The following is a 6,000-nucleotide window of genomic DNA, read 5'->3' on the forward strand; positions in this document are numbered from 1 at the left end:
ATGATATTGTGTGAGCTCTTACACCCAACAGGTTTTAATTCTGGTTCAGACCTTCTGGCAATGCTAGAATATAAACCTCATTTTGGTGTAAGAGCTCACAAACATTTTATGGCCTCGTAAAATCAGAGACCATGGTTTCATTGTCTATGGAGCATAATCAAATTGGAGTGTTCTCTCTCTTTAGAGTTGTGCCTGTTCACAAATACTAACTGAACTGTCCTGCGCCACAGGAAGAGCATATGTGAAATTGAGAAATTAATTGAGGCCTGGCCCTCATATACAGTGATATCAAGAAATACAAAGTTAAAACGACAAAGTAGAAAGATAACCACAAAGTAGATAGAAAGAATAATCAATTAAAACAACTACAAACTGAAGCTAACTGGGTTATGATCATGGATTTAAATTATTTGAGTTAGTTAAATATTATTTGACGTATTTAAATATTAATAGTTTAGCCAGTTGTATGGCCAAAAGAAGACACACATGGAAATGTTGTGAGATGTAATTTGTACACACAAGTAACTTAAAGAACCAATACAATGACGTTAATTTGGTCAGAAAAAGCGTATTCTTCTTCTTTCGTGTAACGTCAGAGGTCCAACTCTGTATCTTGTAGCCATGCCCTTAACTCTGGTCCCACATCAAAGAGGCTGGCTTCCGAGGGTGGTTTGTATAGGGGGCAGATGGTCAGGATGTGGTCAACAGTCTGCTCAGGGTCTCCACACTCACATGCAGCGCTGTCTGCCAGGCCCCACTTCTTTAAGGATGCTTTAAAGCGACCAACCCCAGATCTTAAACGGTTCAGCAGAACCCATTGCCGGCGTGGAAGATCGTCTCCTGTGGCGCCATCTCCTGGATCCCAGATGTAGTGGTGGATATGGGTTGGCCCAGCACTCTCCCACTCTCTCTTCCAGGCTGCCGCCAGCCATCCATTTCTGGATAGGTCCTCAGTGGTGGAACGGAGCATCTCTTGTGCCACCTTGTTGTAGGGGTGGCGGGACTTGAGTCTGCTCATAGGTGCTGTTGTTGTTGTGGTGTTGTGTAGGATGTGCCAGTCAGGGCTAAGATGAATTTTTAATGAATGTTGATTGAACATTAATTAATTGTATCCCCCGCGCTCCCTTTCCCTCCCTCCCCCCGCCCTCTCTATTATCGGTTGCTATGGGAGCTTCACGTTGGCTAACCTGTGCTATCAGTTAATTGTTTAATTACTTGTTTGTGGACTAACTAGCTTATATAATTTACAACCACTGATAACCATAACCGACAGACTGACTGATGGGCGAATCAGGATAATAAGTACGTTAACTGATGCAATATTTTAGGAACTAGATTGGCAATCTGAAATTGTTTGATTATGATGACAAATAGGAGGATAGTTTCTCAAGGGGATTTAGTCATTTCCCACAATACTCACGGCTATACTATGTTAGGTAACTTCTGGTAAACAATGCAATGAGATTGGGGGGGAAAACGATTTTTATTGTACTGGTTCTTTATTAAACAATCGTGCCTCTGTGTGTGTCCTGAGAAAATTCTCTCTGGATGCTCTGCCTATAGCTTGCCTGATGAGAGAGTATCTGTTGGTCCAATGGGTCCATGAGAACATTGGACTCTCCTCTACCCCAAAATGAAGCTCCCTGGCCTGTGTAAGGCGCAGTGTTCTGCCCAAGGTGAACTTGGGTCGGGGTCATGTTTACTGTTCCGAGAGCCAACGAGTCTGTCACTGGCATGACGCGGGAGTGTGGCAGGTGTGTATTAGCTGACTGTGATGGAGAATGATAAAAAAAAAGATATAAACATGCCAGTAGGGCTGTCAAACTTTTGTGGTTTTGAAATAATCTGCCTGCAATTCAAGCCAATAAAGGTGTTACAAAGCACAGCCCGATGCCTAATGATCGTTTCCTATTGGTGCTCCCCGTAACACCCGATACAACACACAATGAATGCGTTAATTATAATATTTTTATTTTATTTCAGCCTATTCATAGACAAATGGTATTCTTCGGGACAATTGACAGCCCAAATGTAGCCTATACAGTATATAATGTAACAGGTTGTTGAACTGTATAAAACATACTATTCCCCTTTGGAATTTCACAGGACATGTACTGTAGGTCCTAAATATTTATTGTTCTGGCATTAGACCAGATATTACCTGTACGGGTGCACCGATATATGTACAGATAATTGCATCAACTGATATGGGCTTTGAAAAAGCATTGGCTAATTGTATATATATATATATATTTTTTTACAGCCGCTATTAGAATTTACATTCTTGTGACTTTCTTTTTTACTTAGTGTTTTGCTTACTGCAAGTACCATGTAAACAGCAGAATAACAAAAACTTAAATAACAAATGCATTTTCATTTGAATTTCTCTGTTAATTGACTATTTGTTAAAATGTTGTAACCCCCCTCCCCTCTACACATGATTAATTATCTGAAGATAGGCTTGTTTTAAAAGCTAAACCTTTTTTTGTACAAAGACATCTTACAACTATTGGTATCTGTATCAACTGATATGGGTAAAATTATTAGAATTATCTGCAGATAGAATTAGAATTAGTTTTATCAGTGTTCCATATATGGACATCTAAATACAGCTATTGTACATATGCACACACACAAATATTTTATATATGTATATGTATGTATATATATATATACATACATTTATATACATATTATATATATATATATATATATATATCCATACATTTATATACACATATACATATAGCCACACATATGCTATATAGCCCTTCCCCTACTTACCTCTCCCTGTCTCCTGCTCTGTAGAGGAGTTGAACCAAAAAAGCAGAACAAAGACAGTGCCTTATCTTCTCAGGGACATAAGGACATGACACATCTCACCATCACCCAGGAGTTTGCCTCTCATACCTCACCATCCCTGCTCCAATCAGCATGCAAGGCACACCAGGTCAACTCACAACCAGCACAAGGAGACTGTTGGCTGTGGGCTATTTAAAGACCCCAATCTGACTATATGGTAGGCTACTGTATTTAAAGACCAAATCTTTTAGAGAGTATAGAGTATATTCACGTACATTGTTTCCAGAGTTTGATTACAGTGTATGGAAAATAATCTCTTTTGGAATTTTCCTGCAGTAAATAAAAAAATGTGCAGTAAGTCGGGCCGGTTCAAACTTTACTAACATAAGCCCTCCACAGCCGGAAATATAGCAAATATGATTAAAAAACTATTGTTAATCTTTGAATCAAGAGCTCAGTCAGTCAAAAGGAGGAAACATGGCTCCATTAGTTTTGTTTACTTTTGGTTTGTTTATGCTTTTCTTTCGATTACGGATTGGGCCTTTAACAAATACACAAAGTGTATCGCTGACATCATCACTCTGAAATACAGTGGATGTTAGTCAAATATTTGTAAATCCTTCAGCACTAAAGACCTTTTAAAATGCAAATATGAACCCAATGGAATCAATGGTGAGGGCTTAGGGCAAACTCACAAATGAAGGATATTTTATAATGGCTAAGAATCACAGTGGCATTGCTGAGATGGCTGGGAGTTTGTGTGCAACAGCCTCAAGTATCATTTATCAAGCTTTGTGCGGGAGTGCTGATTTAAGATCGACCGGGGCCTTCTCATTCAGCAGGGAATTAGGATGTTCTGGATCTAATGGAATAGCCTGTATGTTTTCAAAATGCAGCACTGTAGTAGTAGTAGTAGTAGTAGTAGTAGTAGTGGTGGTGGTTTCATTTATTTTTTATTTCAAACTTTTATTTATACTTGAGGCACTGAGGTTTCCCTCATTTACAGTGAGGACGAGTTACATACAGAAAAAAAGAGCAGCATTTCAAATCACAACAACATGTCAAGAAGGAACGAGAACCAACAAAGAAATCAAGTGAACCAGGTACAACTCGATAGACATATAGTGGTTAGAGATCAAGGTCCTAAACTCTGCAACAGAGGGGAGAATCTCAATTCCATGAGCTATAGGGGCATCAAAGAAAAATACAGATTTGCCAAGTTCCGAGCAAACTTTCCATTCCATTCCAACAGTGTTGTGATAAGGAGGTAGCTTACCAATAAGGGCCTTGAAAATAAACAAAAAACAATGTTTGTTGCACCTAGAGAGGGCCAACCAACCTTATCATAAAGGATGCAATGCTGAATATCACATCTATCACCAGTAATGAGTGAGGGCAGAGTGATGGGCCGAGTTCAGGTGTTGAAGAGCTGAAGCTGCAGCATGCCTATAAACTACATCAACATAGTCCAACACTGATAAGAACACTGCATCAACAATCCTCCTTCTACTAATCTGTTTGTTCTGTACAGCAAGCCAATTTTCTATCGCAACCTGGAGGCAAGGTTGTCCACATGGATTTAAATGTAGATTTCTCATCAAGCCATATGCCAAGATATGTGGTAGCAGTAGTAGTAGTAGTAGTAGTAGCAGGGCCGGATTAACGACCGGGCCGTCCGGGCCGCGGCCCGTGGGCCTCTAGTAATGAGGGGCCTCCAAAAAAATAAAAAAGATTTTTTTTTAACTTTAATTTTAATTTTTTTTGAAGGCCCCTCGTCACTAGAGGCCTTTTGGAGTCCCCTCGTCACAAGAGGCCCCAAATTAGTATTATTATTTTTTTAACTTATTTTTTATTTTTTTGGAGGCCCCTCGTCACTCGAGGCCTTTTGGAGGCCCCTCATCACTAGAGGCCCCAAATTATTATTATTATTATTTTTTTTTTATTATTTTTTAAACAAACACATAAACAAACATGACAACACACGATTAGATATACAAGCATTGTTAACAGTGCACATCAAATTAAATCACTGTTTAAATAAATGTCTTATACAAGATATGCCCCTAATACCTGAATGAATGAAAACTTTATTTAACAGATTGCAGAATGGGTACAATACAGTACGGCTCAATACACACAATTGTTAAGGGGATGCAGACCTGAAAAAGACGTTTGTCTTGTTTCCATCAGGGTCCCCCATTTTCAATTCATATAGACATTTATGACATACACAACATACATGACATTTATGGCATAGGGACATATAGGTATTTAGTACTGATACATTTGTGACATAAACGGTATATACAGTATACAGTACTGTTACCCCTAGATCCTGACAGAGTATATACATATGATGGGGAGGGGACTGTACATTAGGAGGGGGTGGGTGGGTGGGTGGGTGGGAGGGAAATATCCATACGGCGGGGAGGGAATATATACATGCGGTGGGGAGGAGACTGTCTATTAGGAGGTGGTGGGGGTTTTGGGCATTTACGGTGGCCAGTTTCGAATTGCAGCCTCCCGTAGGTGCTTTTTAAGAGCAGTTTTGAATGTGGGTAGGGATTCACATTCCTTTACAGCTTTGGGTAGGGCGTTCCACATTGATGTGGCATAATTGCGAAACGTGTTTAGTCCCTTGTTTGAGCCGAATCTGGGTTTAACATGATTTGTTGAGCTTCCTCTGGTGTAGTGGTTGTGGTATTCACTGACCTTTGGGAAGTATTTTGACATGTACATGGGTACCTTAGTCGTATAGTGTATCTTGTAGACCAGGCCCATTGCAAGTTGCTGTACTCTGTCGTCTACTCTAAGCCATCCTAGGTTGTCAAAGTGGGCAGGGGTGAGGTGGGTTCTGGGGGTAAGGTCAAGTAGTAGTCTGACCAGTTTGTTTTGTGATGTTTGTAATTTTGTTTTAAGTGCCTTAGAGGTGCTTTGGTACCATGAGGTGCACGCATAGTCGTAGTACCCTTGAATGAGTGCTCCTGCCAGAGTCTTCAGGGTATTCTTGTTTACCAGAGAGGAGATCCGGTACAAGAATCTAGTTCGTTGCTTGACTTTTTTTATTACATTGGATGCCATTTTGTCACAGGAAAGATTTGCCTCTAGGATGGAACCCAGGTAGGTAATTTCGTCTTTCCTTGTGACAATATTGTCACCCACTGCAACTGAGAAGCCGTCGGTCTTGCTGAGTTTGTT

This window comes from Notolepis coatsorum (assembly GCF_963971535.1).
Source record: "Notolepis coatsorum genome assembly, chromosome: 8".
In the NCBI taxonomy this organism is placed as follows: Eukaryota; Metazoa; Chordata; class Actinopteri; order Aulopiformes; family Paralepididae; genus Notolepis; species Notolepis coatsorum.